Source organism: Suricata suricatta, chromosome 14 (genome assembly GCF_006229205.1).
Source record: "Suricata suricatta isolate VVHF042 chromosome 14, meerkat_22Aug2017_6uvM2_HiC, whole genome shotgun sequence".
Taxonomy (NCBI): domain Eukaryota; kingdom Metazoa; phylum Chordata; class Mammalia; order Carnivora; family Herpestidae; genus Suricata; species Suricata suricatta.
In genome coordinates, this window is record NC_043713.1 from 60,760,718 (window position 1) to 60,777,127 (window position 16,410).

Here is a 16,410-nt window from a genome sequence, read left to right on the forward strand (position 1 = left end):
ACTGTGTGCTAGGCACCTGGGAGGCTCTTTCACAAGTTTTTTATTCATTTGACAAGATTTTCTGAGAAGAACACAGGGTGCAGCACCCAACCCCTGCAACTAGGCTGGATCATGTTGGTCTCTGCCCTCTGGTACTCACAGCCTTGCCAACAAGTGGTCGGGCTCGGGCCGGGAGATAGGGGCACACTTAAGTTTTCAGGCCAGCACAGCGGGTTGTCTCCTCTTACAGACTGGCAAATGAGACTCAACTGGGAGATTACATAACTTGCTGGGGGTACAAGTAAGCAACTGGTCAGGCTGGGACTGGAGGGTAAATGCCTTTGACTCCAGGGCTTTGTGGCCCATGTAGTGTGGAGTCTGGAGGGGTCTGAGCTGCAGGGAGAGGCAGGCAGACAGCTCCCTCCCCAAGAGGATACTGGCTCTGGTTTAGGAGCTTCCAAACAAGCCAGGCCAGTTTGACTCTGCCTGGCACGGCCAGTCAGTGCTTCCTGCTGGGAGGGGCCTTGCCCTGAGGGATAAGGACCTGGGCTGGGGGAGGTCTCAGAGCTGTAGCCAGAAGTGGCAAAGCAAGAGAAGCCCTGGGGGTTGGGGTTGTGTGTGGGCCCCCTGTGAGCTTGATAAGGGAAAGCCTGGAGGTGGCTCCAGACCCGCCATAGTCCAGGAGGGAAGGGCCTGGGCTGGGGTGCCTCTGCTGAGGGAGGGTGTGGCCCTAAGAGTCTGCCTGGGACAGTCAGGAAGGGGAAGGGGTTCAGAGCCCCTCCTTCAGACTGCTCCATTTTCATCCGTGTGCCTGGAGGATGGGGGAGTGTGGCTTTAAGGTTAGACAAGGTCCTTCTGTGGGTGAGAGGAGACTGGGCAGCCATCTACTGTTGCTGCTGCTTCTGAGATACGTAGTGCATAGTGGGTGCCTGTTTCATATCCCTCTGTGAGCACATGGGCGTATGGATGAGGGGAGAGAGTGCGGTATGGAACGGCAGGAGGCCCAGTCTTGCTTCCAGTGCTGTACTTCCAGTTCTCTCCATTCATTCCATGGTGATTCCACGGGCCACTAAGGAAAGGTGGTGTTTGGGTTTGGCTGGGGTGGGGGGGCCGCTTCCAGGTGGGGAGTTGGCCTCTTGTGGAGATGGAAGGGCTGGCTGTTGGCTTTGGCACGGGTGTGGCCGCTGTGCAGACTTGTCCGTGCGTTCCAGGCTGCTGCTGCTGCTGCAGCCGCAGCCTCAGGCTTCTTTCCCAGCAGCACCTGTGGGTGGGTGGGTTCTCTCAGGTGAGTGTGGGGAGGGGCCACTCCAGTGCCTCAAGAACTGTAACTCCCCCATCGCCACGGAGTAGAGGGGCTGCTCCCACTACACACTGGAGTCTGAACTCCCTTGGCCTCTTCCATCAGCCTGGTTATAGGTCCTTTAAGGAGGAAAACTGCTCCATGGCCTTTGCAGTTCCCTCACCTGTGCTGCTTTGGAAGCTTATCAGATCTTGAATTCATGTATCTGAAATGAATGAGAAGTGAGAGTAGAATTGATTGCTGGGAAAGTGGGTCCTGGGGCCTCAGTGGCCTGACCCTCTGGGGACACCATGGAACTTTACTTGTGATGAGTGTGTGCTGTATCCTTGCTTCCTGGAAGAGGCCTGCCTGCTAGTGCCCTGTTTCTCAGCTCTGGACATCAGGATTACCTGGGAGCTGGCAGAGGCTGGCCCAGCCCAGACTATTTCTAACGCCCATGGTTCTTTAAGACTTGGAAATGAATTCAGTGTGCAGCCAAGATCGAGATCGACTTCTTTAGCAGGTGAAAATCTTTCTCGGTAATAGAATCAAAGCAGATGGTGAGTCCAAATCGACCAGTGTGTTATGTGGGGTGGCCATGAACTGCTTTATTCTAATGGCCCAGTGGGATTGAGTTTACAAAACTAGTTAGGTTGATTCTGTTAGTTACTAGGGCCTTGGAGAAGCACCAGAGGCAAAAGGAGCTCACTTTTAAAAAAATGTTTATTTATTTATTTTTGAGAGGCAGGGGGAGGGGCAGAGAGGGAGACACAGAATCTGAAGCAAGCTCCAGGCTCTGAGCTGTCAGCACAGAGCCCAATACAGGCTCACAGCAGTGAGATCATGACCTGAGCTAAAGCGGAATGCTTAACCAACTGAGTCACCCAGGCGCCCCGGGGAATCACTCTTGGGGACAGTGGGAGGGACCATAGGCTGGTGTGCACTAAGGGGATAGATCCTCAGAGGTCCCTGGGGAGCTGCCTGTTGCCCTTGACCCCAGAACTCTTGGTCCTGCTTGGCTTTCAGAGCTTACCTGTTCTGGTTTTGTGGTTGCATTCTTGGGCCCTGGTTGGCCTTTATGTGCCCTGGCAGGGCTTGACATAGTGACATTTGGGATCTTCGTGGCTCCCTCATGAGCCCACTGTGGCCATAGCTGGGGATCCCTGGAACCTGAGCCCTTGTTTTCTCTCTGACCTCAAGGCTTCTGGGAGCGAGAGATTGGTCCTTGAGGTTGCTTTTCTGGGTTATCTGAGTAAGGTGTATAAGGGTTCAGGAAACAGAGTGTGGGGGGTGGCTGTTAAGGGGTGTTGGAGGCAGAGCTTCAAGTAAAATCTGGCTAGCTTGGCTCAGCTCCCTTTACCAGAACAGAACAATGGACTGTCCTGGGGCGTAGTGCCTATCTGTGGGCAGATGGAACATAAGACAGCCCTGCCTGCTCTGGGCAGCTTATAGAATGAGATGAACAAGTCCTCTGAGTCTGGTGTGGTTCTGGTTGGTGTCTTGGTTAGGAAGTGCTGTGTTTTAGGGAAGGAAGACCAGACTGGGCTGCGGCAATGAAGAAGAGGGGATTAAGAAGTTGTGGCTGGTAGTTGAGGAAGCAGCGGGTGGTGTTGGGAGCACAGGCAAGGTGTCCTCCCTCTGTTCTGTTCCACCCATACACATCTTGCTAGGTGGACTCTGGGGTTCTGTCTTGAGTGCAAGTGGTCCTGGGGGTGGGTTCCTGGGTTCCTGCCTCAGCTCTTTTGCGTCTTCATCCGATCATGCCACAGGACTTCCCTGCCCTTCCTTCTAGAAGGTGGCTGATGGTTTCTGTCTGATAGGTGCTACTTCAGCTTTGTCTGAACACTGGGAGAATTCCTGACAGAGTGCTAGGAGAGAGTAGCAGGAGATGGTTGGGCACTCTCTTTTGGGCTCTTATCCCATGGTAGCCCTTGTGGGAGGCATTCTGAATTTAATTCTTGGAACATAACCTGTGCAGTGCCAATCATTTTATCAATCTTCGCTGTACAAGTGGCTCAGAGAGGGTAAGCAATTATTCTCAAGTCACATAGCTAGGAGGTAGAGATCTAAGAGTAAGGTAGACACAATCACACGTGTGTGGCAGCCTTGCGCATGCATGTGTGGGTTTCTTCCTCTGAGCAGTGCTTGGGCCTGGAGACAGTCTAGGTTTCCATTTTGAGTGGGGTGGCAGGATGGCTGTCTTGGACAAAGCCTGGAGCTGGAGCTGGCTGGTAGTCCCTTGTAACCTGGGGAGAGGCCATTACAAGCGTGGAGAGCAGGTCCATTCTCCACCTCCCTCCAGGAGCCTGGGGACAGAGAGGACTCTCTGGGTCATCTTATTCGTCCAGTCTCAACTCCTTTCCTTCTTGCATGTGGGATTCTTTTATCCTATGGAAACTTTGGCTTTTGCTAACCACTTCTAGAAGAGCCTTCAGGGAGAGGCTCTGGGGGTTCCTGGGAACTCCGAGCTGGGCTCCTTTCCTTCTCTTGGTATTCTCACTGTGTCAGTGAATGAAAGGTGCTTGGGCCAGCGGTGCTGTGTTGTGTGACACTGGGCAGGGTGGCCTTTCTCTTAGTGTAAGTCTCTTTCTTGGTGGATGGGGTGATCTTGGTGATGAGGGGAGAGGCCAAGTCATAGCCTCTTCAGGTGCCCTGGGCCACCTCCAGCAGGTGCATTTCTACCTGCCACTAGGCTCCGGGTGCAGGTGGGTTGAATACTGGGTTTGGGTTGTCCTTTGGCTGTGGTAGGTGAACCTGAGTGCCAGAGGGGTGCAGGTGGAGGGGAGAGGACTGTTTCCAAAGTCCCACATTCCATGCATGTGTTGACGCTGATAAGGGCAGTAGAGCTGGCTTAGCTGCATTGGGCAGGAGGGGACTTTGACTTCATGCCCCCAGCAGGCTGTGAGCTTACACATCCTGCTTCCTGTAGCACCCCTCCCCCACCTCCCCCTCTGACCACCTGTGACCACCTCTGCCTCTGGAGGGCCCACAGCGAGCAAAGGCCCAGCTTGCTACCGAAGTATTGCCACCTCTTAGTGGGCAGGCCTCTGGAGGTCTGTTTGGAGTTTCTGTCAGCCCTGCCTTTTAGAGTATTTGGTGAACAAGAGTGGTTTTGGGAAGGGTACCTCTCTGTGCTTCATTTTCCTTGCCTGTGAAATGGGTTGTTAGAAATATTTGAGCTAACGCATGCCAGCTGTTCTCAGAGTGGTTTGCAGACCTCTTGGGTCCCCTAAGACCCTTTTCATAATTCTTAGAAGTTACTGGCCTTTGGTCCTGTGCAAAGTGTGGTGGGTGTACATGTCACCCAGAGTTGTGTTCTCCATCCACTGTTGGTGCTTCAGACTGAGACTCGAAGTCTAATGAGTGTCCTGGGGAGGCAGTACAGATGATTTGAGTAGTAATTCTAGACCCTGGGGTACACACACGTCTTTTTAGTATTCCATGTGACAAAATGGGGAGTATGTGTGACTATCGTGGAGGACAACTGTTTTTTCCAGAAACACAGTTTGCATTCGCTTGGGCTGAACTCTGAACTAGCTGCTTTTTCTTTTAGAATATTGTTTTTACTTGAACAGACGAGGTGTGGTTACTCAGACTTGGAGAATTTGTGCAGATATTTTCTCAAATGAACAAAGTGAGCTTTGCCACTTTAAGGAAAACAACTGACGATATTTGTTGCCAGTGCTAGAACCCTTGAGGGAAAATGAGAGTTTTGGAAAACTATCCATCATGGTGAGGCTGACTTAGACAGACTTCACTGATAAAATCAGTGGTGATATTAACACATGGATTTTTTTGGTGTTGTATAATGAAATGTGACATTTGGAAGATCTGATTAACTCGGTGAACCAAATGACCAGCGCTTGATGTTGCAAAATCCTGCATGGATGTGAGTGCAGCGTAGACCAATGGATTTTTGCGTAACTGACTGCGAGATAGTCACAGATATGATTTCAGCGTCTCCATCGCAACTTTTAAGAAACCGCTGCTTGCAGAGTTTTAGTGTCATGTCAGTGAAGAATGGCTGTAGTTAGCTGAAAGGATTATTAAAATACTCCTCTCCTATCTGTGTGAAGTCACATTTCTTGATAGACTTTAATCAAAACCACATATCCAAATGGACTAAGGGTAGAAACAGATATGAGAATCTAGCTACTTCTATTAAGCCAGATGTTAAAGAGATTTAAAATGTAAAACATATGCCAAATATAAAACAGTACTACTCCTCTCACGAATTTTTTTAAATTTTGGAATCTTTTTTTTCCATAACATTTTTATTGCACTTATGTTAACATCATGGCATTTACGTTAACAGGTGTTTTTTATTGATATTTTTGAGTCAAGTATTTGTTTTAATTACCAGTTTTTTTAAAAATACAGTAAATGTAGAACAGTAACGCCGACTACAGTAACATGTAATCCACGTGAAAGTTTTTTGGTTCTTTGGGTGTCCTGATTTGGAAGAATGTAAACAGTTTTGGAACTGCTGACAAGAGAGGGCGCTGGGCAGCCTTCTCTCCTTTCTTGTTACCCCCCTCCTCACCGCCTCCTTACCTTTTCTCACGTTATTATTTTCATTTTTCTCAGCACTGCACCTTCCTGACCAGTATTTGCTCACGTAATAAGCCTTTATGGGGGCCTGCTCAGTGCACAGTACAGCTGTGGCTGCTAGGCTAGAGGGAAACAGGTTCCCTCACCTTGGAAGCCTGCTTGGGGTGGGGTGGGAGGGCCTGCGGGGAGGACATGTGCACAGAGGGAAGCTGCTGGGCAGCTAAGTGCTGACATCGGGTGCCTGGAGAAATGCAGGACTGGTTTCACAGAGGAGGGGCACTCAGGCATTACGGGGAACCAACCAAGCTGAGAGGTGGGCCAGGTCCCCTCTGGGAAGCACCCTGTAGTCTGGGCTGGAGCGTGGACTTTATCCAGGCATCAGGAATGCATTGAAAACTTTAAGCAGGGGAGTGACTGGATGAGATTGGTGTTTGAGAAAGATAACTCAGGGTTGATTGGACTCCGAATTGGAGAGGGCAGAGGCTACAGAAGGGAGATGTGTGCTAGACTTTGATATTTTTGCTCAGAGTGGCGTTAACTGCCCTCTTCTCCTCCAGTCCTGGGAGGGTTCCTGGGATTTCTGTTCTGTTGGATGAGGCACACCCAGCCTCCCAGGTATGCACGCCCTGCTTTCTGTTAAGTACAGAGTGGTACTTTTCTGGGCATCTCCTGTGGGATGGAACCCTCTGAACCCCTTGTTGGCACATTGTTGCCATATTTGCTCAGTGTTTGGCTTTGGAGTATGGGGTCCTAGATCAAGTGATGTAAGCAATACTCTGCAAGTATCTACAGCTGTAGTCTCTGGCTCCTCCCTGAATCTAGACGGTGCCTGGGTGGCTCAGTCGGTTGAGGTCTGTCTCTTGATCTCAGCTCAGGTCTTGATCCTCAGGGTTGTGAGTTCGGAAGGAAGGAAAGAAAATTCTAGAAGGTCGGGAAGAAAGAAAGAAAAGAATTCTAGAAGGTCTCATCCTGCTCCCCTTTCTTTTGGGACTTCTGCACAGAGCATGCCAGCTTCTTCAATTGACTTGAAGATTATGCTCCAGGTTATTTACAAAAGTGTTAATGGGAGGGTGTAAATTACACATGCACACATGTAGGTGTAACTAGTGAGCAATACACACTTTTGTTTCCCATACTCATGTAAGAAATAGCCCCTGGATGCCCACCTGTGTTGCTCCCCAGATTCCCTGCCTCCCTCCAGAAATCACTAGTCTTCCAGATTATGGGTTAACCATTCCCTAACTTTTCTTTGTAGGCTCCTTGGGATTGTCTGGATCGTTGAGCAATGGTTGGCTGGGTTTGCTCTTTGTGCACTCAGAGCCAGGCACTAATCTCTACTTTGAGATTCACTGAAGTGCTGTTTGTAGCTGTGGTTTCTGTGTTCCTGTCCCTACTTGGAGTGTTCCAAGGTGGCACTGTCCTACATTTCATTCTCCTCCCTGCCTGTGGGGGTTCGGGTGTTTTCAGGGCAGAGGTTTTGTTACATCCTAAGTAGCCCTGTTTCTACCTCACCTCTGGCTCTACTTTTCCAGGCAGATAAATACCTGTTTCCTTTTTTTGGCGGGGGGCGGGGGGGGGTGTCTCTAAACCCAGGTTCTTAATGCTAAACAATCTTTCCAGCACCACCAGGACTCTATTTTATTTTATTTTAATGTTTATTTTTGAGAGAGACAGTGTGAGTGGGGGAGGGGCAGAGAGAGAGGGAGACACAGAATCTGAAGCAGGCTCCAGGCTCCAAGCCATCAGCGCAGAGCCCGATGTGGGGCTCGAACTCCCAAACAGTGAGATCATGACCTGAGCTGAAGTCAGACGCTTAAGCAGCTGAGCCACCCAGACGCCCCCAGGACTCCATTTTAAAAGTAGAGTGACACTCTGTGCATTTGCTTCAAATGACCACACCTGGAGGCTTCAAAAAGCCTTCGGCAGAGGGCCAAAGAGTGAGATTCTCTATAGAAGTTCACCAATTTTACCCTTAAAAATGCCTTTTTAAAAACTCTAGTTGGGGGGGGCACCTGGGTGGCTCAGTTCAGTGCCCAGCCTCAGTTTAAGTCATGAACTCATAGTTGGTGAGTTTGAGCCCCACGTCGGGCTCTGTGCCAGCAGCTCAGAGCCTAGAGCCTGATTCAGATTCTGTGTCTCCCGCTCTTTGCCCCTCCCCTGATCATGCGTGCTCGCTTGCTCTTTCTCTCAAAAATAAATATTAAAAAAAAATGCTTAAGGGGCACCTGGGTGGTTTGTTGGGTGTCTGGCCCAGGTCATAATCTCGCCGTCTGTAGGTTCGGGCTGGGCCTCCACGTTGGGCTCTGTGCTGACAGCTCAGAGCCTGGAGCCTGCTTCAGATTCTGTGTTTCCTTCTTTCTCTCTCTGCCTCTCCCCTGCTCACTCTCTGCCTTTTCTCTCAAAATAAAATAAGAGACGTAAAAAAAATCTTTTTTTATGCTTAAAAAAAAAAGCTCTAGTGGGTGCCCGTGGTGTCTCTACTTGATTTTTTTTCTTTTTGGATTAAAACAACCTAATCTTTATTATTGTTGTTGTTAATTTTTTTAAGTTCATTTATTTATGAGAGATAGAGACAGCAAGAGTAGAGGAGAGGCAGAGAGAGAGGGACATAGAATCTGAAGCAGCCTCCGTGTTGTGAACTGTCTGCGCAGAGCCCGATATGGAGCTTGAACTCATGAACCGCAAGATCATGACCTAAGCCAGAGTTGGATGCCCAACCGACTGAGCCACCCAGGCGCCCCTAAAACACCCTAATCTTTGATCTTTGGTTGTTGCTCCTTGAGTCATTTGTTTAAGGCTCTGGGAGTTTGGGGATTTGATCACATAGGAGCCAAGGGGGCTTTTCCTTCTGCTTAGTGGCTCCCTTTGACCCTCTATTCCTGAGGGCCACGACTACTTTCTTCTGGGCTTCCTCCCTTTGGTGTGCCCAGCTAGCCACTCTGAGACCTGCTTGGGCCTTGGTGGAAGGTGTCCTGTTTGTACCTCACCTGCAGTTCTGAATTTCTTCTTCTGGGCTTGCCTGAGTGGACTTCCTCCTGTCTGTTGAAGTATCAGACACTAGGATTTAAAAAAAAAAAAAAGTCATTAGGTTGTTGTTACTTTGTATGGCAGAGGATGAGTTTACACTGGTTTCTAGATTTCTTGTAGCTTCCTGGCTGGTCTGTATAGAGTTCTCTCATCTAAGATGGATATTTGTCTTGGATGTGGCCACTCTGTCTTGTCAGTTCTCTGCTTCTTGTTTTGTGATTGTTGTTATTACTGGTTCAGGAAGGTTATTTCCTGGCTTGTGTCTGCTTGCTAATCAGGACCAAGACTGGGTTCTGCTTCCCATCCTGAAGGTTTCTGTGTACTGTATTGTATTTAAGTATATCGTATAGGAAGTATATGCAGTTGTGAATGATAGCTCTGAGGGTTTTTCACACAGACATACTTGTGTAACCAGCATCCAGAATGAGAAATACAACCCCAGAAGCCCCTTGTTGAGTCCTTTGAGTCACCCTCTCTCCTCCCCACTCTGCCCTCATCCCTGGATCTGTGCTGCCTGCTTTCTAATTTACGTGAAAGGAATCACACCGCCTAGTCTCTTTTGGGTCTGGCTTCTTTGGTCAACAGAATGCTCAGGAGACTCATGTATGTGCATGTAAATCAAACTGTGACATCACCAACAATCAATATTTTTAGCCTACAAAAAGTACATTTGTGTGTATAAATATTCAGTCCTATGCACTGCTAGGTAACTGTCCCTATACCTTCGGCTACCCCATCCTGTAGGTGTCAGGCTCCTGTGAGCAGGGCTGCTGTGCACACGCTTACCCGGGTTTTGGTGAGCACGTGGGTAGATTTCTGTTGGTATATACCTGGGAGTGCACTTCTGGACCACAGGGTTTGCATGTTTTCATTCTTGGTCTTATTTCTAGAATAATACCGTTCTCTTTCTCCCCAGGGAATAATTCTTTAGTTTTTGCCTGGCCAATTAAAGCCCCATCATTACTGTCTGGCATCAGGTTTGGTTTTGTTTTTTTCTAATTCTCCTTTAGGATGCCATTTCTTTGTCATCCTGGCCTGCCATGTCACGGGGCAGGACAGCGCTGCCTCAGTGCCATCTTGCCTCAAGAGTTCTGACCAGCCCACAATGACAGAGGGGTCGTTGTCAGCCACCCTTTTTGAGGAGGGACTTCTCTACATTGAGAGGTGGTTCCAGGTGGTTCCTTTTCCTTTTTGGTCATGAAATATTTTCATGTCTGACGTAGGAGTTTGGGTTTGTTTTGTTTGACTACTTCTTTCAGAGTCCTTAGTTGGCATAAGAATTGTTATTCTTATGCCTGCTAGGATTGGTTTTGAAATTGCGGAGTGAGCAATGGGCTCAGCAGCTGCAGCTCTGTGACTCAGCTGTGTCTTGCTCTGGGGCTCAATTACCTCATCTGAAGGGTATCCCTGGGCCAGGTGAGATGACTGTGATAGTCTCTTCCAGTGGGGCTGCCCAGGCTTTCCAGGTGCTCTTTAGTTCCTCACGTGTGGAATTTCCACCTATTTACCACTGTGCTCTTCTGCTTCTTTCCTCCCTTGAGGTCTCTGCCTACCACCCAGGCCCAGCAGCCCCTGCTCTCGGCTGTGTCCTGCCTCCGCAGATGTCTGGTGACCAGGCTCTACCTTGCTGTCTTGTGTTCCAGGTTTACCATTTTTATTAATCACCCTCTGGGCTTATTTACCTGGGAAATAATGTCTTCCCTTTGGGAGCTGTCGCCTTCCTCTTGACACCCATCTGCTGAGCATTTAATACTTGGAGAGCATTGGGCTTTCCTGGCAGTAGAAAGCTTAGAACCCACCTCAGCACTTCCCAGACTTGAATGTGCATTTGAGTCCCATGAGGTTCAAATGTGAATTCTGGTTTTGAAGTCTGAGCAGCAGCTTTTCTTGGGAGCCCCTGGGTGGTGCTGCCTGCTGTAGGTACTACTGCTGGTCCTTGGGCTGTCCCCCATGAGGAGCAAGTCCAGTGGGAAATGGGGCTGGGGCCTCTCTGCCTACTGACTGAAGTAACTCCTGGATTTTCAGTTGTTCCTTGCCTGATGGGGATGGCAGATGTTCCCCTGCTCTGCTGTTCTGTTGGCCAGCCCACCCCATGGGCGCTCCATGCCTCCAGGCTCCTCCCTAATAGCTCTGACCACTCCTGAAGGGAATGCAGTAGGAAGAGAGAGCCTGGAGGTGAGTGTAGCTTTTGTACTAATAATCCTAATCTTAAACTGCTCTTTCCCTTCTTTGAGGAGTGCTCACTTGACTCTCCCCGGTGGCACTTAAGGTCTTGGCCTGCCTTGGTCCACTTCCAGACCTGCCCTCCACTGGGACCCTGTCCTGTGCCTTTCTTGGTGCCAGGTAGCCAGTTGTGTCAGAGCCAGCAGAGGAAATCCAGTGGCAGTGCCCCAAGACCATCCTGGCCTTGCTTCTGGTTGGCTTCAAAGCCAGGAGTGATGGGAGGGTTGTAGGGCTGGGGGAAGGAGGAAAAGACTGAGGCTGCCCTGGAAAATCAAGGTTTGCAGGCCATGGGGCCTGTGCAGGGTGGAGCTTCCTGCCAGGCCTCTCCTCACATTAGCACTTTGTAGCCTTTTCCTCACCGTGTTGTTAACCCAGGAGCTGGCCCACCTCTTAGATGAGAGTGTACGGAGATGAAGGTGGTGAAGGGCCGGGCAGGACTTGGCCCTCACAGGCAGCACGGGGTCTTCAGTAGGGCCCAAGGGGATTTCAAGACAGACGCAGGAGTCCAGCTGAGGTGGGTGCCGCTTGCCTTGCTGTTCAGGGTGAGCTGGTGGGTGGGCAACAGAGCCAGTCTGAGGGGCAGAGAAAGATGCCAGCACTGGGTCCCGGATCATTGTGCTACCGATGCACTCAGTGGAACCCAAATGTTTATTTCATAGAAGCCACATTGGAGGGAGGGCTGGGCTACTGGCATTCGCAGAGCCTGTTGCTTTCCAGGAGGATGGTCTGGGAGAAGAGCCAGGAGCTGCTGGCTGGCATCCAGGTCTGGGCTAGATTACACAGCTGGGCTTGCCCAGAGCACGGAGTCCCACCCACCACCAGCCCATGCCTGGAGAAACAGGCCATAGGGGTCATGGAGGCCACGGGTGTTCCCAGAAGAGCAGCATGTACAGCCTGGGCACCCAAAGCAGGCTGTGTGACAGGGGCCCCACCTTGTCGCTTTTGGCTAAAGCTTCTCTCTGGCGTCAGGTAGTGAAACAGGTGGGCTGACCTTATACACTGAGGTCAGGAGAATGCAGCCCAGGTGAGGCCTTGCTGTGACGAGGATGTGGATGGTGGGCAGGGGAAGGTGGAGGTGCAGATCAAAATCCCTCCTCCTGGTTCTGCATGGGCGGTGTTCCTGTACGTGGCACCCTGCCTGGCAATGGGAGGTGTATCCTGTCTGTTCATGGGGGTAAGGAAAGTTTGACAGCAGGTCTGGATCAGGCTTTGAGCCCTCATTCTGCCACTTGGTTGCTCTTGTGACTCTGAACAAGTTACTTAACCCCCATAACCTTGTTGTCTTATCTGTCTCTGGAATTAGAGATAACTCCTTAGTCTTCCCCCCAGGCAGGCTGCTGTCCCCCGAGTACAGACTGAGGTAGGTCGAGGTGCTCTCTGGGTGGATGGCGAAGGGGAGAGAGGCTGCCAGTGAAGGGTATGGAAGAGACTTCATGGACGAATATAGAGAAGAGGGGTATGGAGGAGGATTCCAGGCCATGGGGACAGGAGATTGCAGTCCTGGGCTTCTGGTCTGCTGGGCTGGTTTGTGGGTTGGGGGCGGGGCCTTGGTTCTTCTGGATCCTGGGCTGCTAGTACCTTCCAGGTTGTCTCCACCATGCCCTCAAGCTGCTCTCTTGCAGCTTGGGTGGGGCCAGGCCTTCAGGGAAGAGGGATTTGTTAGTACCATACCTGGAGCACCAGGTGACCAGTGCCTGTCCACTGTGACTAAGGCCAGTGCTGACCTCAGATTCCAGCTTGAGAACAGTAGCCAGCATGTTTGATACCCTCTCTGACACAGAAGAGCTAAACCTCTGTGGGTGTGGAAGCTGCCTTGTCGATGGCTGTACCTTGCTCAGCAGCACCGCTCTGCTTGGCACCCTTTGTGCCTCCTACCTGGCAGTGGAACTCTGGGCAAATGGGTGGCTGGAAGATTCCTGGATTCCTGTTACTTCTGGTCAGGTGTGGTTAAGGAGAGAAGATGGTCTCCTGTTAGGTGCTTTGGGGTGAGCTGGACGGAGTTCCTCCTGTCCTCCAACATAGCTCCAAGACTCCTGTGAAGTGTTCCACTCGAGGAAGTGAAGGAGGGCTGCCAGAGAGGGAGGTGGGATGACAAAGTTTCCAGCTGGGCGAAGAGGCCGGCCCATGAGGGAAAGCAGGTAGTCCCCCTTTCCCTGTCCTCCTTCTTTCTCTCTAGGGCCACTCTTCTGGTTGGAAGGGGAGGAGGAGAAGTTTTCTGAAATTGGGAGGCCTTCAGTCAGGGTGTCCACAGTGGTGTCTGGAGTGGGGGCAGGGGCTTGTTCCTGGCTGCAGGAGGTCAGGCATTGAGTTGAATGGATGGCATTTTTCTGGGGCATACTGCTCACAAGGGTTAGGAGTGCCAGCTACGAAACAGTCCCTGAGTTTGGCCCCTATCTGGGGGCTGGAGATGGGTGTGGGATGTGCTCCTCTTTCTCCAGGGAGACACAGTGCCTGCTTTCAGGTCCCAGGGAGGTGAGGCTGCCAGACTGGTCTCCAGAGGGCACCACACCACTGGAGGTTGAATGACCAGGATGGTTCTTCCCCACCCCCACCCCCACTTGATTTTTACGTGATCTCTATACCCAACGTGAGACTTGAATTCATGACTCCAAGATCAAGAGTTGTATGCTCTTCCACCTGATCCAGCTAGGCATCCCAGACCAGAGCAGTCTGAATATCCAGCTGTCCTGGAGCCCAGGCTGTGGACACAATAGGTGTCCAGGCTCAGCTGGGACAGTTCCCATCAGATAGGAGGTTGAAATTGTTCTCCTGTGCTCTCTGCTTAACCAAACATCAGTTTCCTTTTAAAACCTCTCAATGCCTCTGAAAGGTGAGGCTAGATCATGCTTTTCTGCTTTTTGTTGGGTGCTAGGAAAAGAGGCCTGGAGGTAGCTCTATTCTAGCCTCCCCATGAGCCTTTGAGGCCATGTAAACTGCCTGGGGTCATGGGCAACTGGGGCTTCTACTGGGGTGTTGCTCCAGGGGTCAGGAGGCCATGGATCCCGCCTCCTGCCATCCTTATTGGCATTTTGGCTGATGTGTGTTGGGGGTTGGGCAGGGTGGGAGATCTCAGGTCAGCATCCTTCTCCTAGGACTTTGAATACCCACCCACTCTGCCCTCATGAGCTGCTTCTTATGCACCCCGGACTAGTGAACTTTAGCTCATTGTGGGCTCCTGAGAAGGGCATGTCCTTTGGAAGCCTCTGTTCTTTCACTCTTTGTTGGAATTTTTTTTCAATATGAGGTAAGATTTACGTATAACATGGTGCCCAAATTTCTGGTGATCCCTTGAGATTTGACGAGTGAGGTCATGAACCTTAACCCAAATTCCTACCAAGATACAGAGCCACCCTGGGCCTAGAAAGTTCCTCATGCCCCTTCCCAAACAGTGCTCACCTCACCCTCTACAGGCTCTTCTGATTTTGTTTCTACCACGGATTAGCTCTGCCTGTTCTAGAACTTGATTTAAATGGGATTTGGCAGTCTGTACTCTTTTACGTAAGGTTTCCTTCAGTCAACATCATGATTTTGAGATTTATGCATGTTCCTACATCATTTCTGCCTTGGGGGGGTGTTAAAAGTAACACGTACTTATTTTAAATTTTGAATATTGTAGAAATGAATATACAGAAATTATAGTTTTCCTGTACTTCTATCCCCCACCTCCCTGAGATAATCTTGTTTATTGATTGGGTGTTAATGCCCTCAAAATGTTTCTTTCCACTGGATGGCATTGCCTGGTTGAGCCTTTCATGCCTTGGTTGAGGAGGGTAGACAGGAAGGAACAGCAGACAAATGTAGGGGAGCTCCCCATGGCTCAGCTCTATTGGCCCGACCTTCCCTTAGGTGCAAAAGTCTGGAATGTCTAGGCTCTGGGCTTGCCTTCACTGTATGTATGTGTGGATTGCAGTTGGCTTTTCTGTGGCAGGGACTTGGAGGGGAAGGAAAGAAAATATTGTAGCCCAGCTAGGTAGGTGGGTGTTGACCATTTTGTAAACAAGGACCTGGAAAAGGTAATCCAGGTGTTACAGCCAGGTCTCTCTGTTCATTACTGTTCAGTACCACCCCCACCCCACCCCCAGCTTTTGTATTCATAAGAAGTAAGGAGGCAGAGCTGGCCTTCCCCAGGGCCTGTATTTCTCTTGCCCTTCCCTGCCGGGTCAGTCTAGGCAGGGACTCTCCACCCCATACCGCCAACCCTCACCAGGTCGAGGTCTCAGCCTCAAGAGTCCCTGACTATCCCACTGCCCCAGATCCTGGGCTTCCTGTAACCACTGCTCTGGCAGGCAACGGTTTGCAGCTGGGCGTGGATCCTTGGGGCTGATAGGCATGCTGCCTGGGCCTGCTGCCAGCGGGCTGCTGGGTGCCAGGAGCTGCTGCCAGGCAGTATCCTCATCCCAGCCTGCAGGCTCCTGCCAGGCCTGAGCACCAGCCCCTGTACCCAGTGGGTGTTGCACAGCCAGCTTTCTTGGCCAGCCCCCACAGCCACATTTCTAGTTTCCTGGCACCCTCCCCCTCCCCGGGGTTGTGTCCTCTCCATCTTAGGCTATTGCTGCTCCCACACCCTGTGTTGAGCAGTAGGGCAGATGACTCTGCTGTTGCTGTTTTGCTGGGAAGAAAAGAAGCAGTGCCTTGTAGGGGTCCTGGCCCTGCAGCAGGGGGGCAACCCCTCACAGACATAGTGGTGGCTTACACTTGGCCCAGCCTGGGATGGGAGACAGGTAGGGTGGCATTGTGCTGGCTGTGAATTTCCAGCAGGCAGTTCTACAGGGGGCCCACCCAGTGGAAGGTGCAGCGAAGCTTGCTTGGTCCTGTAGGCAGTTTGGGCTCAGGAGGAACCCTGTTTGACCCAGCCTGGGAGGCCTTGGTCAGTCACTATGCCTTCCAGGGGCTGTGGAGTGGCTGGCAGGGCTGGAGCAGTGGAAGTGGAGTGTGGAAGCCCCCAAGTTCTGTTGCCCACTCTCTGCCAGGTTTTCTGTAGTTGGACTGATCTCCGACAAGGACAAGTAATCCCTAGTTGCAGGGCCTGGCACACAGTGAAGCGGAGGCCACTGTGTGGATGCCCCAGCAGGCCTTGGGTTGCCCTGAGATCTGGTGGGGAGCAGGCGGTGGCACAAGGCTGTATGGTGGGTGTCTGGTTGGCTCAAACACTTTGCTGTGGCTCCCTGTCCCGTTTTTCAGGGCTGCTCTCATCAGTGCCCAGGTGGTCTCTGCCCCCTTCCCAAGGCAGGGCTCTACTCTATGCTGGCCATCTTTGGTAACACCCGGCAGGGGAGCCTGAACCCTTTACACAGGCAAGGGGCCTAGGCCACCTTCATTAAATGTAGATGCTCTCAGGCCTCTGGACCTAC